The sequence below is a fragment of the Meleagris gallopavo genome, chromosome 3 (assembly GCF_905368555.1).
Source record: "Meleagris gallopavo chromosome 3, MGAL_WU_HG_1.1, whole genome shotgun sequence".
In the NCBI taxonomy this organism is placed as follows: Eukaryota; Metazoa; Chordata; class Aves; order Galliformes; family Phasianidae; genus Meleagris; species Meleagris gallopavo.
Genome location: NC_139406.1, coordinates 91,859,391 through 91,879,841, shown reverse-complemented (window position 1 = coordinate 91,879,841; position 20,451 = coordinate 91,859,391). Strand labels below are relative to the sequence as shown.

The 20,451-nt window shown below is 41.6% G+C and overlaps 1 protein-coding gene across 11 annotated transcripts in view; it reads left to right on the top strand.

The window, feature by feature from the left end:
• TSNARE1 (t-SNARE domain containing 1) overlaps positions 1-20,451 on the top strand; it is a 469,319-nt gene that overhangs the window by 13,354 nt on the left and 435,514 nt on the right. For 10 of the 11 annotated variants that reach the window (XM_085221765.1, XM_085221753.1, XM_085221755.1 and 7 more), the window contains exon 2: positions 3,640-3,733. The exons of the other annotated variant lie outside the window; for it this stretch is intronic. The gene's annotated coding sequence lies outside the window, so the exon portion shown is untranslated. The remainder of the gene's footprint in view (positions 1-3,639; positions 3,734-20,451) is intronic. 11 annotated transcript variants of the gene reach the window in all.

Sequence of the window (20,451 nt, the reverse complement as noted above, 5' to 3'; positions counted from 1 at the left end):
TACTTTCTCTCTTTTCCAGGTTTTTTATTTAGGTTGGTCATTAAAATTGCTTATAACCATAGAAACAGGAAAAACCCACCCCTTACATTCCAGTTCTTTACCATGATATTCCTGTACTAGCATCATGTGAGTTATATACATGATGGCTTAAAAAAAACCTCGGATAGGCAGAGTTGTCATTAATTCCTTCATACAAAAGTGTTGTTCCTTCTGATGCCAACCAAAGCCTGTGTCCCTCTTGTGTTCGTCTGCGGTCCCCAGCCCAGCATGAGACCTCTAAGGAGCAAACTTCTAACAAAACGCAGTGAAGCACATTGCCCAGAGAGATGATGGATGCCCTGTTCTTGCAGATATCCAAGGTCATGCTGGACCAGGCTCTGAGTAACCTGATGTAGCTGTAGGTATTCCTGTTCACTGCAGGGGAGTTGAATTATATGACCCATAAGAATCCCTTCCAATTCAGTGATTCTATGAGTGTAGTCAGAGAGGAAGACAGATATGTGGGATACGTAGGATGGGAAGGTGGGAAGATGAGGTAAGGAGAAGATGGATCAATATTCAGCAGAGAAACCACATAAATGATGTAGTGCATACTGATAATTTCAGTCTTAGTTTTCATCCTTCTTTGGCTGGCTGCCCAAGGCAACTCCAAGAAATGGTTGTAATGTTGATAGTTCTGTAAAACTGGGCCACCAAGAATAAAAGGCTAGTTTTCTGCATGGAGTGGCTTGAATCTATCCTTGGGAGGATGGGATATCGCATAGCTTTGCTTGTTCTGGACTATTAAAATGCGTACAGTTTTGGGTGCCACAATGAAAGAAAGATGTAAAACTATTGGAGAGCATCCAGTGGAGGGCTATGAAGATGGTTAAGGGTCTGGAGAGAGGGACATATGAGGTGTGACTGAGATCCCTTCGACTGCTCAGCCCAGAGAATGCTCTCAGATGTGGGCTTTGAGTTTTGGGTGGTCCTGTATGGTGCTAGGATTTGGACTTAATGATTTGGGTCTCTTCCAATTCTTGATGTTCTGTGGTTCTATGAAAATCTTAAATTGCTTCTGTAAATAAAATCAGTAAACAAAGCTTGACTCTATGCTATGTGAAGGTGATGAAATCTGATGTTAGGAGCTGAGAACATCCTGACTTTTCAGTGCAGGACAAGTAATGGTGTCTTCATGCAGAACAGGATTGCTCCATGCAAAGTTGCTAGAGGGAAGATTTCTGACAATTTTCCTTACTTCAAGCTGCAGTAAAATCGTATGAATGTTAAAGTATTTTATAAAAAGGAAGAAGTAATTGATCAGATTAAAATAGATAACTGCAGCTGCCAGCATTGCTGTCTATAACTTGATCGGTTTGGCTCTTTTTATGAATTGTAGGAGCATGGTAGCATATGGAAGATACGAAGAAGTGAGGCAGTGGTACCTCATACTGATGGTTTCTCAGATACGTTGCAGGAGAAGATGAATTTATGCTAAGAAATCTGACATGTCAGTGAAGCTGTGCTTCTTAGAATTGTAGAATGGCTTAGGTTGGAAGGGACCTTAAAGGTGATTCAGTTCCAGCTCTCTACTGTGGGCAGGGCTGCCAACCACTAAGTCAGGCACTAGATAGGTTGTCAAAGGGCCCCGTCTGTCCTGGCCTTGAACATCTGCAAGAATGGGGCATCCACAGCCTCTCCTGTGTCATGATACAGTAATGACAAAGAATGAAGACTTGCATCCTTGAGAAGTTGCAGTGTGTCTTGCTGCTTGGAAGGTTCCCTGGATAGAGGTTTGGGTTATTCCTGAGATAGCTGGATTTGGGAGTTTCATTATTTATTCTCTTGGAAAGATGATTTTTGACCTTTGGCCAGGGAAATAACAAGGAAGATGTATTGTGTGATGTAGCATGACGAGGTGTTGCTGAGCAACCATCAAAGTTTGTGAAGGCCTTATATACTCTGTCTTCAAGAGCTGGCTCAAGATACTCTATTTTAACTTAAATATAATGCATTGGAGTGTTTTCTGTTGGCTTTTAAGGGACTTGAAGTAGTTTGTCAAAGAATAGGAGACAGTAACTGCGTGGCTCTTCTAAGAGTAAGGAATCTCAAGGCAGGGAGCTCCTTCAGCATCCTCTGCTGCTGTTTGTGACATCTCATGTGGTTTGGCGTTCTGCACCATCCTGTAACAAAGAGGAATTAGAAGGCTCTGATGGGTCTGAAGGCTGAGTCCTACAGCCTTCTAACAAGTCCTACATTCCAAACTAACCAACCAGCCACTTATCAGCAGTTAAGCCAGTTTACCTAGAGGAATAACTACTGTAGAGCGAATAATATTTCTGTGTGTTTAAGTTCACATAGAATAAAAGTGCTTTTACCTGAGTTACCTAAACCCATCACTTCTGAAATAATTTGTAGTGTTACGAGTTTCATCTGTTTAGAAGTATTCCCCTGGTCATGCATTGTCTTCGTATTTCTCTTGTGTTTCACTGTTCAATCAGTCATTTTACCATCCAACATATGGTCTGAACTTTGGGTGGTCCTGCGTGGAGCCAGGCTCAATTATCCTTATGTGGGTGCCTTCAAACTAGAGATATTCTATGATTCTGTGAACCAGTAAGGACAAAACACGCTACAGGGTGCATGAAGCTTTTTTTTTTTTTCTTTAAGCATAAGGAATTTCATTGAAACATGTTGAATTCCATTTGAATTTGAGACAAAAAAAAAGTCACTATAGCAATTAGAAGAGCAATCAGATCTTTATGGATGCTGTTATAAAATACCAGCTGTGTATTTGTTTATGTGGCTGCATTATCCCTGTCTTTTGCTCTGTGCACATGGATGAGCACGTAGACTCTTACATGCGTAATCTTCCCAAAAGTAATAATTTTTTCTCTAAAGTGACTGCTTATAAATGATTTTTTCAGTATTTTGCTTTATAACAGATTATCTGGCATGCATGAGACCTCTGTACAGCTTTCTGTTCCGCTGTCTTGGTGTGAGTGTTGTTCCTCAGTGCTGAGACCTCTTCTACTGCTGGGTCCTGCTGGTTGTCCCAGCTGGGATGGCAGTTCAGCAATCTCGTTAGTTGCATGGCATTTTCTTTTTGTAATGTAAAGTATAGGTAAAATGCCCATGTATCCTGTTTAACAGCTGAAGATAGAATATGAGGTAGGAGATTACTAAGCAGGGAAACAACATTATTTGGGAAAGTGGTTTAGTGAGTATGGTGGTGATGTGTTAATGGTTGGACTAGATATTCTTAAAGGCCTTTTCCAGTGTCAATAATTCTGTGATTATGTGAAGTCACAAATTGCAGAATGTTTCCAGCTGTTTCTCACTAGACATCATGGCACTCTGAAACGTAGGTGGAAGAGTGGTTTTTTTTCCCCCTTTTTTTTCTTTTTTCTTTTTAATATTCATGGTGCATTGTTGTCAGAAAGATAGTGCAAACCAAAACGTAATCTTTCAAAAGATTTTGTTGTTGTTCTTTAACAACTTCACGGGCTGTGAAAGCCCTGAAGCAGAGTTTGAATCTAAAGATGTAGCTAATACCCTTGGTCTTGGGAATACTTGACTTCATACTGGGGGAAATGGAGCAGATAGAAGCCTGTATGTGTTTTTCCTTCTCATTTTCACTTCTTCCTTTTCCCTACACAGAGAAGCCACTGAGACAACAAGCTTTTGGTCTGTTGTGCCTCTACTGCCTTGTGCCAAACCAGTGGCTCCACATCACAAGGGAATAGAAGCGTGGGTGAGTTATCTGTTATTTTCTTTGAGTGACAACCCTTGTTGTTTCAGGTGGTTTGGTTTGGTTGTTTTCCTCCATACCTCCTTAACTCGTTGGCAGTGGTGCTGTATTTTGTTGACCCAGACTCTGGAATGGCTTAGAGAAGTGGGCTCAGGATGTGTCAGCTTCTGGATGGCATCTTATGCTTCTGGAATAAGTTCACTGATTTGATTGGTTGATATTGGTGAGAAAAAAAAAACTCCATCCAGCTTCCTTCCCTTCTTGGCTGATTGTGTCCGACTTGGCTGCTTCATTAAGCTCTGGGATGGCACTCATCACGCATTCGCTGACTTTGAGTTGGCTTTCTGGCCAAAGTGAGTGCTAATAGATGCTCACTGCTAGGAACAGATGGGCAGTGAGAGTTTCATTTTTCAGGACGTAACAGGCTGTATTTGTAAAACCTTTAGAGTTTTTAGCAGCAGAAGTAGTTTCCTTAAACTACATCTGTTTTTCCCACCTGGAATACCATTGTGGTAATTTGTATCATGGCTAGAACAGTTATTTCACCTACTCTAGCTTAATAGTAGAGCATCAATCTTTTCTTGGGAGTTTTTAGCGTGTGTGTCAGCTCCTCCTCCATAAAACATTTTAGAAATGAGGGAAAATATAAAGAAAGGTTTTATAGATTTTTTTTTTTCTGAATCACTTGGATAATTTGCACTTAATTCTTGCTCTGGAAATCATGATCTTTGCAACAAATCTCTGTAACAAGGATTTTGTTTCTTTACTTCTGTTTTCCATAGCATGGGGAGAATTGGCTTGTTCCAGCCCCATTTCATATACAGCTTTGTAATGTTGAGTAAACAGTATGGAAAAGTATGCCTATTAGTGTCCTGAGTAATCACCAACAATAGAGTGAATACAAGGTTAATGAGATTAACTGCAAAGAGGAACATAACCATTGAGGGCTCCTCTCTGCAATGCTGTAGCCAGTGGCAGCCTGGTTTCCCTTGGTGAGCTCAGCATGGGTGTAGATGCTGTACTGATTTTTGCTGCTTTTCCTCATACAATGCTTAATGAGTTCCTACTGCTGACATTTTCTTTTAGATACCATATGATATTATTAAATCCTACTCCTTGCAAGAGGGTTTTGAGCACTGCTTTTTGTATTATTTTTCTCTATTTATGTTTCTAGCAATGGGACTTGGTGAGTAGTCTGATTACCTCTTGCTGCTGCTCCTCCACTGTCTTCCCCAAGACATGTGGTACCCTTCTCCATGTCTCCTCGAGGCTGCTGGAGGAATTGAACTTAGATGATCCCAAGCTATCCCTTCCAGCCTCATCCATTCTGTGATTCAGTGCTACCACAAGAGTATCATATTCAGAAACGCATTGAGATTTCTCTCTTCTTACCAAATCAAGATGGAGCTTGAGATATCATTTGCCCTTTGCCTTTCTGCTTCCAAATGGATGACCTTCAAATTCTCTCCATAAAGCCTCACAGGGAGGTAAAGACCCATTCCCAAGAAAAATCATGCCTTTCTTCTACTGCATTTTCTCTTGGTTCCTTTCCCTTTTCCAGCCCTTTGGTTTAGTGGGTTTTCTGAGTATGTCTATCTGCCTCTCTCATCTTTTGGCAACTAACAGCATGGTCTAAATGTCAGTGCTTCAGAATAGTTTATTTGCATTTTCTCCACCCAAAACTGCATATGCGTGGTTGACTTGAAGCTCTAGGCACCGACTCCCCTTACTGGACAGTGGACAAACTGCAGCATATATATATTTTATTTCAAATAGAAGTCCCTTAACTGAGAAACCTATTTTGTTTACTCAAGATAAACTGTGTGCTTCTGACCTTAGCATTTCCATTTTTTTCCCAGTGGTTCTGATTAAACTGTGAACCTTCAGCTTAAACAATTCACACAGAATATTGGCAATGTGTGTTGCCCAAATGAATTACTCACCTTGTAGCTTTTGAATTTGTGTTCTATTTTATTATTATTTTAATTTTTTTTTTTAGTTCTGCAAGATATTTTTTCCTATTTCAACTGAGTAAAGTAGTGGTTTCTCTTTCCTGCCAGTTGTCCTGCACTTTGGTGTGATGAAGATTATTGTACTCTCTCACAGCTTAGTCTAGTGCTGAGATTTCCTTTTCAGAGCGCATTGCTGGAAATCAGCCTGATGGCTTGACATTGCCTGAGTAAAGTGGAAGAATGCTCAAGCACTCCACTCTGGGAGGAAGGAGAGAGAATTCCTCAAAACTGCTGTCCAATGACTTGGTCTTGCAGAGGTCCTCTGTGTTGATCACGGCATGATGGTATAATGCTTTGCTGCTATCTCACCTGCAGTACTGCATCCAGAAGTGGAGCCCTCAGTACAGGAGAGACATGGACTTTTTGAAGCACGTCCAAAGGAGGGCTACAGAAATGATCCAAGGGATGGATCACCTCCCCTCTGAAGACAGACTGAGAGAGCTGGAGCTTTTCAGCGTGGAGAAAAGAAGGCTCCAGGGAGATCTGAGAGTGGCCTTTCAGTATCTAAAGTGAGGCTGTAAGAAGGGTCCTATCACAACAGACTCTGCTAAAGAACAAGGGGAAACGGTTTCAAATGAAAAAAGGAGAGATTTAGACTGGATATAAGTAAAATGTCTTTTACAGTGAGGGTGATGAGGCCCTGGAACAAGTTGCCCAGAGAGGTTGTGAATGCTCCATCCCTGGAGATGTTCAAGGTCAGGCTGGATGGGACTCTGAGCACCCTGGTGTAGCTGTGGATGTCCCTGTTCACTGCAGGGGAGTTAGAGTAAATAGTCTTTAAGGATTCCTTCCAACTCAGACAGTTCTGTAATCCTGTGAAGTGTTTCTGATGAGAATGCCTTGCAAGGAATCATATGGAGCAATGTTAGGAAGCAGAAAGTAGGTCTTCAGATTGCTTGGTGGGGTGATCCTTCAACCCTTCCCTCCAATGACCATTAAGCTTGGTAAATAGGGAACCAGTTGAGCTCAAGGATGCCCTTGCGGTGCTAGGGCTTATTCCTATGAGTCACGTTGATGGTCAGCATGCAGAGGTCTAACTCTGGTGTTCCATGGTTTCACAGTGTTGCAGGACTGTTTGATTCCTGGTATCCAGAAGAGCAAGAGTTTTTCAGAAGGGAAGGAATGTGTTAAAATCACCACAGGACTTCTCGTAGTTTCTTTTTCAAATCTTTGCAAATAGAAGAGCAGTGGAAACAGCAAATGTGTGTATGCAGAGGAGGGACTCACCGTATTCTTGTGTGAGGGGAAACAATTCGGCTTGTTGTGGCGTGTTACTAATATTTGTATTTGAGCACTCAAAACTTTGCAAGTGATGGAAGGCTTCAGAAAAGTATTTTATTTCTTCTGAAATGGATGGTTAAACCTTTTCTTCATTTTTACTTTGTGAATCCTTAAACAGCTATGCTCATCTCCTATGGAAATCATTAAAAGCTATTTATTTATTTATTTATTTTGGAAGGCGCTCGTCTTTGCCTGTTTTATGCCAAATCACTTCAATTGATCTTTCAGACGATTGAGGAAAGGGTGGGAAAGCAAATCTTTAATGCAACTTACAATTCTTTCTGGTTTTGCCTCAAAAGAAGAAGCCACTTTGTTAAGATTTATGTATCTAAGCACAGTTTATGCATGCAGTGCAGCTGTGGTTTATCTGCGTACCGCAGCAGGCTGATGCAAAGAAATGCCTTCATCAATGGTATGAGCTGGTTCAGGGGAACTCCCCAACTGTTCCCATGATAAATGTAGCACCAATTTCTGGCCACCCTCTTCATAATTGCTGTTGTATCTTGTTATGTTTGTGATTTTTTTTTTTTTTTTTAATTTAATCTACTGGAGGGTTAAAAACTAAATGATGCAAATCCATTTCTTTTTGTGCTATACTGAATCAGAATAACACCACATTAAACCAAGATTCTTTTCTCTTCATTTTCCAGCAGTAGGATGCTATGGAGGCAGGTGCTGAGCATGCCTTGTCTCTGTTCCTCCTAGATACACAATACTGCATTACAGAGTTTGTGCAAACCTAGCAATTCAATACAGATTGCCTGAATTGCTGAGAATTGCTTCAGCATCAACAACCTCTGTCCTGTCTATTTAATATGAAGCAAATTGAGCAATTTGATGCTGTGTTACACTTAGTACCTTCTAGATTTGGGATCTGAGGTTCTGCACCTTCTTGGTGAATCAGGAATGTTATGGACTGGAATCACCTTGCTTTGGCTCTGACATAGTCACACGTCAACTAAAATATAGTGTATATTACATCTTGTTCACTGTTAGAATCATAGGATCATTAAGGTTGGAAAAGACCTCTATGATCATCTAGTCCAGCCATCCACCTACCTATTTGTGACCATTTTTAGAAAAGTGGTGGATTATGCACATGTTTTTTTTTCTTGTAGTGCATGCGATTTCTGGCAGTATCTGGACTTGGCACAGCAGTGGTCTGTAAGAGTCAGCTGAGAGACTGTGCCTGGAAGCTGTCCCCAAAATAATGAGCTGTACCCCATCATGGTGAGCTGAAGCAAGAACCTGATGATGATGTATTGCAGCGTGCTGTAGGAATGACGGAGAAGAGATTGAATGCTAATATCTGATTGGAAAGCTCTTACTTGCACATAGAGTGAGTAGAGCTATACAAATATATGTCCTGCTATTGAAGGTCCAGCTGGTAGTCATTGAGTATGAGCTGTAGGATATAAGATACCGCAAGGTAGAAGCTGTGTAAGCACAGGAAAAGAAGGATGTTTCCTGACATGGGTAGCTTGATTTTATTTTGTGTGTTAATGAGTTCTTGCAGTTAAGAGGGTGGAAGGAAAGGCCAGCTGGAGACTTTTTGAATAGTAGGTCCGGAGGAAATCTTATGTTCCAGAAGGATGGATTTAGGGAGTCTGCAGCCTGGCAAGACTGCAAAGATGTGGACTACAGGGTTGTTGGCAACGTCCTGTGCTGGTGAATTTCTCTGTGCAATTAAGTTAAAACATGTGGAAGAGATTAAACTTTTTAGTTGTGTAAACACTGAAAGTAAGTGGAAACCCTGTACTGAAATAGCTTTTGATAGCATTTGTTTGAAATATGCTGCATGACATACCTTAAGAGTGCATTTTTAATATATTTTTCAATCCCTCTTATTTAACATTGAGTTTGATTTGAATGTGGGAAGTCTCTGGCTTCCAATGTGAGAATTAACAAAAGCCTGAAGGCCAAGATGTTGCATCATTCCAAACCACTTCATGGAAGGTGATGGAGTCATCATTCCTGAAGGTGTTCAAGAAATGTATAGATGTGGCAGTGAAGAATATGGTTAGTTGGCATGGTGGTGGTGGGTTGATGGTTGAATTAGATGATCTTAGAGATCTTTTCCAATCTTAGTGATTCAATGATTCTGTGATTCTATGACTCAGGTGGGATGCTGTGTTCCCTCTGTACTTCTCATTCCATCTGTGTTGCCATTCCTTTGCTCTGGAGATGGTGTCCTTACGTATTAGCCAGTTCAGTAAACTTGCTATTGCTGCTGTTTGGAAAATGAAATGCAGAGTGAATTACATGTTTGTAAAAGGTATTAAAAGCTGCAGCTACAGTAGCAGGTATGCATCGTGGCATTGGAAACAGCTGAGATGGAAATGGGATGGGAAGCAGCTGAGAAGCTGCAGCACATGTCCTAGAGGTATGCATGGTAAAGCTGAGAGCTGGCCACAGATGTTGTTGCAGAAACAAGATGAAAAAAAACCCTACAAAAAAAACCCCAAACACCAAAAAGACCTCATGTTTCCCAGCATCATAAAAATGGTTGTAAAAAACCTTTTTTCTCAGCTGTGCTGCATAAATAACGCATGAGATGCCTAAGGGCTTTCTCCCAGTGGGAGAATAATAGTTTTCCCGGGATGTTCTGCTCTTGTCCTGTCCATGCAGAGCTAGAATGGCCAGGTAATGTCCTCTTCAAGCCACATGACCACTGGCTAGAGGTGCTGGGTTATATATCAGGGTTATTCTGGTCACCTGGTAGAGCTTGGAGCATCCCAACCCAGATAGTGGACCCACAGCACTGTCATGGTGGGAGCAGGACATTGAACTATTATGGTTACTGACACTGAACAGTTAATGTGGAGTCATTATTAATTTAATTTGGTGTTTAGTCATGGTTCTGCTGGGAAACAACAAAGGTCTTAGCATGTATCTGGGACACACTGCTGAGCTGCAGGTCAGTATGGATCAGTTCCTCCCTCTTATGGATGTGTGGGGCCTCAGCCAGAGGTTTGATTTTAGTTTTATTCTCTGTCTGTCCCTTTTCTGCTGGCTGGGCTTGGTGCTGCTCTTGCCACCTTTTCTTCAGAAATCTCTCTCAGCTCAGCTTGCTTTTTTTAGCAACGTGCTTTCATCATTTATTATATACTAAAGGCGCTCCTGCAATGGAGGAGGTTTTGGCTGTTATTTTTAACTGAATGTTTCATTGATCTGATTTACAGCATGAGCTGCTGGCTGCTGTATTAGAGGGAGAGTGGAGAGCCAAGCGTGGTGTGGGGCAGGGAAGGAGCAGTGTGGGAAGGTCCTAACTTACCTCCCTTTGTCAGAGCTAATGCATCGTGGAGCTGCAGCCCAAAGGTGCCATTTCGCATCACTTCAGGCCAGTATAAGTCAAGATTTTTTTTTATTATTATTTTTTTTAAAGGCTTCCATTGCCTTCACCCTCTATTATTGCCAGTACTGGCGTCCACGTGTCTGTGTGGTGAGCCAATTCCATAGTCTGATTTATTCAAAATGAAACTCTGTCAATAAAAAAAAAAGGGACTTGGTGTTTGGCTAGAAGAGGTGAGGAAGGATTTTAGTATCTGAAGGGATGCTATAAGAAAAATGGGGACAGACGTTTTAGCAAGCCCTGTTGTGATAGGACAAAGGGAAATGATTTCATATGAAAAGAGGGGAGATTTAGATTGGATATGTCTGGAAGAAATTTTTTATGCTAATGGTGATGAGGCATTGGAACAGGTTGCCCAGAGAGGTGGTGGATGGGTCTCCCCATCCATACAGACATTCAAGATCAGGCTCTGAGCTCCCTGATCTACCTATAGGTGACCCTGTTTATCGCCAGGGAGTTGGACTAGATGGTCTTTAAGGGTCCCTTTCCAACTCAAACAATTATTAATTTTTAACTTAATCTTGCCTGCATCCATAGCTGAAGAGAGAGAGTGAGCCATCATAGCGTGGAATGACCTTGGCTGGTGTGATGGGACCTTGTTTGACGTGTGATACCAAAGGTAGATTATTCTGGGCAGTGCCATTGTCCATGGTGTGGAGAGTGGAGTGTCCATTATTGATGCTTTGGTATACTGTGAGTGCAAACCAGAACTAGGAGTACCTGAAACCTTTAATGACATCTCAGCATGTTCAGCTTGGTTCTGACCAAGTGCATGAATAAAAGGAGAAGCCTGAGGAATGGGTTATTTTTCTACTTGGCGAACCAGAAAATTAAATACAAACACAGCATGTGGGTCCAGGGTATGAAAGTGAGAACAAATGAGCACTGTTAGGTTGTTTTCAGAAGTGGAATTTATCTTTTGAAAGTCTGAAGTCTCTCACTTCCTTTAAGGCTTTCTCCTGTTGGTGTCTTTATGCTTTTTCCACTTTAGTAGGTTGGCTGAGTTAATCACATCAGAGAGAAGAGTACAGATCACTGATCTGGGCTTTTCTTCTCCACCCAACCATCAGTGAACTTGTTCATGAAGCACATAAGAGCTTAATATCTCAATGTCCACAAGGAAAACAGAGGAAAATTCAGCAATTACCTATTTTCTGCAGGATCATTCAGTTGAACGGTTAGTGCATCCAGTCAACCAGTCAGTAAGTGTATAGGTCTAGATTATTCATCTGTGCTGCTTGCTGCTTGTCTTGTACTTGGGAGGATACTTTGGAGAGGGAATTGAAAAGTGAGTGGGAATTGAAGCTGTGATGGCAGAACATCCATGGGTATGTGTTGATATACAGCAAGAGAATGGAGTCATTGTGGCAGAGGGAGTGTTATAAGAGATGAGAGCAGGGATCTTGGAGTCAGAGCATATCCTGAGTTAGAGGTGACCTGTAAGGATCACTGAGACCAATTTCTGGCTCCACACAGAACTAACCAAAATCCAAACCCTGTGTCTGAGAGTGTCATCCGAATGCTCATGAAATCCAGCAGCTTGGGGCCATGGCAATGCTTTGGGGTGCATGTTCCATGCTCACCACCTTCTGGTGAGGAAGCTTTTCGTAACACCCAACCTGACCTTCCCCTGTCGCAACTCTGTGTATCCTTTGTATTCCCCTGGACTCCTAACCAAAGAAATTATGGTCCCAAAGAACCCAAATATGCAGAGTAGCTCCTCTGTGAGGTCATGGTAACTGTCATAAAAACATAGAAGGGCTTCGGTTGGAGGGACCTCAGAGATCATCTACTTCCACCTCTCCTGCTGTGGGCAGGGTTGCCAGCCACTGGACTGGGCAATGTTGGATTTTAAGTTGCTTGATGGTAGGTAAGACTGTGTATGTTGGTGATCCATGCTGGAAAACAAATTGAGACTCAGCCTGCCCTGAAGGCTCCGGGGAGACCTCGTTATGGCCTTCCAGTATTTGAAGGGAGCATATAAACAGGAGGGGGAATGGCTGTTTACAAGGGTGGATAGTGATAGGGCAAGGGGGAATGATTTTAAACTGAGACAGGAGAGGTTTAGGTTAGATATTAGGAGGAAGTTCTTCACTCAGAGGGTGGTGAAGCACTGGAACAGGTTGCCCAAGAAGGTTGTGGATGCCCCATCCTTGGAGGCATTCAAGGCCAGGCTGGATGTGGCTCTGGGCAGTGTGGTCTGGTGGTTGGTGATCCTGCAGATAGCAGTGGAGTTGAAACTAGATTATCATTGTGGTCCTTTTCAACCCAGGCCATTCTATGATTCTGTGCCCTCAGCATGCAACTCTCAGCTGGATTTTGAGCTGACAAGGAAAGCAGAAAAGACATTGAAGAGACACAGTGCTGTCTCTTTGGTTGCCTGTTGATGTGCAGTGTAGACCTCCATTCTTCAAAGAGCACATAAAGAATTTCTCATTTACTTGAGAAACTGTGTTTTCATCAGATTTTAGTGTTCAGGGGGAAAGGAATGAACTCTTCACTTGATCTCCTGTACAAAAGGCTGAGAGCTTAACCCAGCCAGCTCAGGGAAACGATCATCTCTACACTTTGAAGGAAGATCCCGGCTGCTGACACTTCTACATTAAAAGGAATGAGCCATTTGGGAGAAAGGAGATGACTCAAACCTGTTTGTCATTGCATGCATGGCTTTGGTGAGGAGGTGTCACAACAGGTGCTACTACGGATGGCACCAATGCAAGTCTCAGATGCTTCATCTCAGGATCTTGTGAGCCTCTGAAGATGACTGTGCTCACACATGTCTGAGGAGAGGAGTGATCCTGTGTACTGTCTGCTTGTTCTTTTCTCTGAATGCTCAAGTGATTTCCTTTCTCTTTTGAGATGTTATTTGTAAATTCTTCTGTTACCTTTTGCTGACTTCAATTTACTAGCAACCTTTCTTGCAGCTTGAATGCAGCATTCTTGGTACAGTGAAAAATATATACTGTCTTAAATTATACCTCTCACCTTTCATCCGTCTCGGTTTCATTTTGCAGGAAGATCATGCATTATCATTTCTAGTTTGCTTCTTGAATTAAGAACGGTCATAAATAAATACAACTCATGGAAACTGGAGAGCATGCAATGCTTTGACTTGTGAAATATATGAAAAACAAGAACTTTTTTTTATAGTTTCTCTTCACCTAAGCCTTGGATAGGCCTCTTTGCACTCTGTTATCTGTCTTTTCAGGAACTGTAGGCAAATATGCTTATGTCAGCTGATTTGTTCATCTGACAACTGGAAATGACAATTTAGGTTTACAGCTATAATGAAATAATTGTGCATACAATAATTATGGTGGTGAATTCAGTTAAATCTAGCTGGTGACAAGTCACAGGTGATGTTCCCCAGTGGTTGGTATTGGAGCCTATCCTGTTCAATCTTTAATCTTTTGATTGCCTAGACAAGGGAATTGAGTATACCCTCAGTAAGTTTGCATATGACATTGAGTTGGGAGGAAGTGTTGATCTGCCTGGGATAGGATGGCCCTTCAGAGGGATCTGGACAGGCTGGATTGCTGGGCTGAGGCCAGTGGGATGAAGTTCAGCAAGACCAGGTGCCAGATCCTGCACTTTTGCCGTGAGAACCGTAGGCAGTTCTACAGGTTTGGGGCAGAATGGCTGGAAGACTGTGTGGAAGAGATTCAGGGGGAGATTCGGGTTGGATGTTAGGAAAAATCTCTCCTCTGAAAGGGCAGACATGCTAGAATGAACTGCCCAGGAAGGTGGTTGAGTCACAGTCTCTGGAGGTGTTGGAGAAACGTTTAGTTGTAGTACAGAGGGACATGGTTTAGTGGGGAAATGGTGGTGGTATGTGAACGGTTGGATTAGGTGCTCTTATAGATCTTTTCCAACCGTAGTGATCCTGTGACTAGTTATGATTTGGTTAGAAGCTGAACTAATGCAAACTGCCATGCATATGCACTGTTGCATCCTCTTGCACCTGGGTTATTTCCATTTCTATGAGATGACTTTTGATTGGAAAATGTGCAGCTGTGTTGCTGTATTTCTCTTAGTAATCTGTCACTCCCTTAATTTTTACACTGACCTTTAGTAAAAGGGCTGTTGGGATCCAGCTGTGTTGGCAGTAACTGATTTTACTCTGACTTGACTGTGAATAAGGCTGTGCATTGGATGTCAGAAATATTGAAAATAAAAAGGCAAGTTTTTGCAATGGATCATTTAGGTTTAGTTTTGAATTACAGCTGCATAATCAGTTAACTGATTCAATTGAATTACATATTTCATAGAACTATTAAGGTTGGAAAGACCACTAAGATAATCTTGTCCAACCATCAATCCATCACCAGCATCTGTATCATGAGCCTCAAAAGGAAGATTTCCATCTGTTTTCAGTGCTCCATCTTCTGAAGAGCAGAAGATGCCTGATTTCCTGCAGATGTATCTTTCATCTCCTGAGACAATTAATTTCCCAGTTTTCCAATCAGGCTGTAGCTGGCCAGTAAGAGCTTTGTGTTACAGGAGTGGCTGAAGTAACCAAAGAATGGGACTCAGAGATGGGAAAGTAAGCACTGATGAAGAACCACCACCATAATTCTTTCTGGCAATCATTACCACGTTGCTGGGGAAGGCTGATAAAGTGGTATCTGTCACTCCCACGAGCATGGGTGGCCATTTCATTTTGCAAATAACGGAAAGTAAAGGATAAGCAACTGGAGGTGGTGACATAGAACAAGTAGTACTTTTCTATCTCTTTCTGATCTTCTATGACTTCTGCATCTCTTGTGAGACAGCATCTCCTCAACTTTTGGTAGCCTATTTGTGGAAGTACTTGGGAACATGCTCTCCTACATATTCTCCCATCTGTCTCTTTCCCAAACTCACTGGCCTTGCTGTATACTTAAGAATAGACTTGCTTTCTGCATTATTCTGAGAAGGCAGCTAAGAATTTATTTTCTGACCCTCATGCGTTTTGATAGTAATATTTTTAGTATCTTGGTTGTTTCTGAGTTGATTTCTAGTTTGTCCCCTCCCCCCCATTAATGCAGAGGGGAAAACTCAATTAGTGTCTTCATCAGAAAGATAATTCATGGTGTTCTGTTACTCAGACCAGGTTGTCTGAGAGCCCTTTTCATGATATTTAATAATCCTTCTGCATTGCTTATAAATTTTTTTTTCAAGAATGGATGAACTATGCTTGTGGTATTTATCAATCTGCAGGAATTTACAGTCGCTTGGCTTTTCTGACCCCGATAAAGTAAGCATGTGAAAAAGAAACTTTCCCTTCACCCTTCAAAAATGAGAAATACAGAAGAAGAGATCTGTTTCTCTGTGCAAACAAGATTATTGTTTATTTTATTAACTTCCCCCTCTGTATCAGTGATTACATGGGCTTTTTCTTCTTTTTTTTCCCCCCGCTTATTCCATCTTAAATTAGCTGGCAGATGACTGGGGAAAGCCTTTTAAAAACAGTGCAGAAGCATCTTGGATGATCCTAAGATTGTAGGGTACAGAAAAAGCTTCCATAAAAATACATCCCTTTGGGGGGTGTTATATCTCTTGGAACAAATTCAGCTGTGCAACTTTGACGTGGATTAGCATCTGGCTTCCTGAAGGCTTAATGGTGCCTTTAATTATAAGCAGTCTAGGTATTGGCTAGTGACACATTGGGTTCATTTAGCTCCAGAATCTCTCTTTTGGATTGTGACCATTGTGCTTAAAAGAAGAGAAAGTAGTGCTATAGGTGAGTACTGTGACAGGTTTTTTTCCCAGTTTCCTGATCATTAACTCTTAAGCTTGTCTTAAGCATTTGTGTTACAACTTATTTAGGACAGTGTTGGCTGGCCCTGTAAGTCTCCTTCACTGTCCTTTGGAGGCTTGTGTTCTTGGTCTTTACATTCTGTACTACAGTTTAGTTACTTAAAAAATGTCACTTATCTCTTGAATACCCTGACTTATTTTTCATGGGAGAAAACTGATTTTGGTCATATGCGGGAGGAAACAAAGAGGTTCCACAACTGTCTGCCCCAAAACTTTCTTACTGAGGAACTTTCTTTGCTGCGTTTGGTGTCAGTCTGTTTTCTAAATAGAATTCATCTCTTCACTGTGTCATAGAATCATAGAATGGCCTGGGTTAGAAAGGACCACAATGATCATCTAGCTTAAACTCCACTGCAATGTTGGAAGGGTCACCAACCACCAGACCAGGCTGCCCAGAGCTACATCCAGCCTGGGGCCTTGAATGCATCCTCCTTCCTTCTTCTCCATCACCATACGTGAGAAGTGGTTTTTTTTTTGTCTCTCATCTTTACTTTTTTATGTCTCCTTCTCTATTAAAAATAACAAGCTCCTAATGAGGCAGCTCTGCTAATTTTACCTAATAAGATTATAATAATTCCTCAATTATTCTCTTCTTTCTTATACATCCTGTTGCTTTCCAGTGAGTAGCAGCCTTGGGCAAAGTTACTGTTTAGTTGCCAGTTGTGAGATGTATTTCCTTTTTCTTAGCTTCGTTTTGTGAAAGGAGCATGGATGTTGTAACACTTCCCCTCCGTTGTGCATCACTTTGTATTTATTGAGCTTGGTGTTACTAATTCTTGGTAATATGAAAACAAATTTCACAAATGCTTTGCTTAAGAGGAAGAAGTCAACTTGCATGTTCAAGCCGTTGGTTAATTAGCATTTGGAGCCTTAAATGCTGAAGTGATGACCTGAAGAAAAGACATTTGGGACTCTTGATGAAAGCATGCCTGTCATAGCCGTGGGACCTGGAGTCTTCTGGAGCTCGTGCATCACCCTGTTTTCAGCTTGCTTCTCTGCTGCTTGCCATGCTTTATCTGCATCATAGAATCATAGAATGGCTTGGGTTGAAAAGGACCTCAGAGATCATCTAGTTTCAATCCCCCTGCCATTAAAGAAACTTAGTGGAAAGTTTTCTCCTGTTGGTAGTTCTAAAATACAGCCAGGAGAATTAGATGTGTGGGAGTCACAACATGGAGAGAGGGCTGTCGTTGTGTAAAGCAGTAGTTGTTATATTCTTCTGCAGAAAGCATCTCATTGGCACGATAATTCCCAGTTATTTGCAAGTGACTATCTCTGTATATTTGCTGATTAGAGTGAGAAGTCATTCGTGTGTTCCATTTGGTCTGACTTGGCCAAATGGCCAGATCCCAGTTGGAAGTCGTGACACCAGCTACTAAGGTATTTTTTTCTGCTTTCAAACAAACATGGTAATTTGAAGGATCCTCAGCGTTTCTTCAGTGTCTTTCATCCTTTGATCTCAGAACACTTTATTTATTCAGCCTCCTGGCAAGTTTGCTTGGAAGGGAAGTATTGAGAGAGAATAATTTATAGGACTTTGTGGCATGATGCCATTTTGTTACAGTGTAATTGCGCTTGAAATATTCAGTAGAACATTGTTCTTGAGTTAATGGAGAAGATTGTTGTTGGGCTACATCCCTTGTGATTTTTTTCTTGTTTTGTGAAATCTTCTTGGTGCATGTGAGATCAATAAATGATTATATCTGCATTCTTGAAAGCTGCTATCAGAAATGGTGAGCTTCAGTCAAAATATTTGTTGTTCTTTTTTTTCCCAAGTAGGGCTATTTGATTAGTTTTTGCTTACATTTTTTTCCCTTTCTCTTTAAATAATCCTAAAATCTCGATACAAATTGTTTCCCTCTGCATACATGCTGGAGAAAACATCAATTTCCATAAATAACAAAATGTTGCTGTATTTTATTTGTTGTAGGAAGAAAAATAGCTAGTTGGAAGTGAACAGTTGACTTCAAGATGATAAAAATTAGTTCTTTTCCTGTTAAATTTTGTGAGATAAGACTGTTGAATTATATGACAATGACTGTTTATGATGATGGATAGGACAAGGGGGAATGGTTTTAAACTGAGACAAGGGAGGTTTAGGTTAGATATTAGAATCATAGAATCACAAGGTTGGAAATGACCTGCAAGATCATCTAGTCCAACCGTCCTCCCACTACCATTGCTACCACAAGCACTAAACCATATCTCACAGCTCCTCATCCAGATGCCTCTTGAACACTGCCAGACTCCACCACCTCCCTGGGCAGCCATTCCAGTGCCTGACCATTCTCTGAGGAAAAAAAAGTTCTTCCTTATGTCTAATCTAAACCTCCTCTGGTACAATTTGTGGCTATTTTCTCAGGTCCTGTTTTCTGCCTGGGAGAAGAGCCCAAACCCCTCCTCATCACAACCTCCCTTCAGGAAGTTGTAGAGTGCATTGAAGTCTCCCCTGAGCTCCTCTTCTCCAAACTGAACAATCCCAGCTCCCTCAGCCGCTCCTCCTAAGACTTGTGCTCCAGACCCCTCACCAGCTTTGTTGCCCTTCTCTGGACATGTTCCAAGGCCTCAATGTCTTTCTTGTAGTGAGGGTCCCAAAACTGAACACAGTACTCAAGGTGTGGCCTCACCAGTGCTGAGTAGAGGGGGATGATCACCTCCCTGCTCCTGCTGGCCACACTATTTCTAATGCAGGCCACCTGGGCACACTGTTGGCTCATGTTCAGCTGAGCATCAGCCAACACCCCCAGGTCCCTTTCCTCTTCACAGTCATCCATCCGCTCATCCCTAAGCCTGTAGCACTGCATGGGGATAATATTATGGCCTGTAGGAGGAAGCTTTTCACACAGGGTGGTGAAGCACTGGAACAGGTTGCCCAAGGAGGTTGTGGATGCCTCATCCCTGGAGGCATTCAAGGCCAGGCTGGATGTGGCTCTGGGCAGCCTAGTCTGGTGGTTGGTGATCCTGCAGATAGCAGTGGAGTTTAAACTAGATGATCATTGTGGTCCTTTTCAACCCGGAATCTGTGATTCTGTAACTTGAAGACTGCCTGTAAATGGACAGACAACAGAGAATGGATTGTGAGGACATGAACTTGTAGCCTACCAAAGTGCAGACCAAAGTCCCCATCAAAGCAGAGCTTAGAGGAGTGAATGGTGTTAAGGCAGCTATTTTCAATCGTTTTCCAAATCAGCCAGGAGGAATTAGATTGTCCTCCAATACAGTTTAGGTAAAATAAAGGTAATTCACGGAAGCTTGAAAGTCTCTTAAAGATTTTCAGCAGATGTTCTTCTTTAAAAGCAGCGAACTTCATGCTTGTTCAGAAATGTATGTACAGCACCTACTGCCCCATTATTGAAAGGAGGAGCTCAGTTTTGTTTTGGTGGTGCTTCTTTTTCGTACGATATTCCTTGTCCTAATTTCTGGAGAAGAAAGCACTCTCTGTAATCAAAGAGGGGTAATGATAAAGTGTTCCCATGTGGTAATTCTTATGCTTTGAAATTATGGGAAACTTCTAATCAGTCTTCTGTGTGATTATCTTAATATCATGAAGGCTGATAATGTGAATAGAGATTTCAGGGTTGACCTGGTGCATCAATAGGGTAAGTTAAAATGATGAACATGATTGAGTTATTTGCTGCATCTGCTTCCAGGGCTTGATTGATTTGAATTTTAGCTGACAAGCCATTGATACCACTGGGAAGGATGTCCCTGATCTTATTAATGGAGAAGAGTGTTGGGAGCAGAATGAGATGCAGAGGTTGGGCAGATGTTGATGGGCTGCCCTGAAGCCTTGGTCTAATGCTGAAGTCTTCTGTGGTAATATCTGCTTGTAGTAGAGTAGTTCAATTAATGTAATAATCTGTCTTGGATGATGTGTTCCTGGTGGCTGGTGTTGTGGTGGGTACATTTCAGTCTCTGTTTATTTTTCATTTCATGATGTGGGCTCAGAATTGTTTCTGGTTAAGAATTATCAGGAAAAAATATGGGGTGTGTGGGCATTTAGACAAATGCTCATTTACTGACAAAGGTTTCTTTGAGAGTCATTTGCATTTTCTGGCAAAATTTCTGTTGGCAAAAGGTTCTGTGCTCCATGGCACATTTTTTTTTTTTTTTTTTTCCTCATATCATAGAATCATTAAGTTTAGAAAAGACCTCTGAGATCATCTAGTCCAACCTTGCACCTACCACCAATATTGCCCTCTAAACTGTGTTCCTAAGTGTCACATATATATATTTCTTGAAATCCAGTCAATTGACGCATTCGCTTATCTATGAAA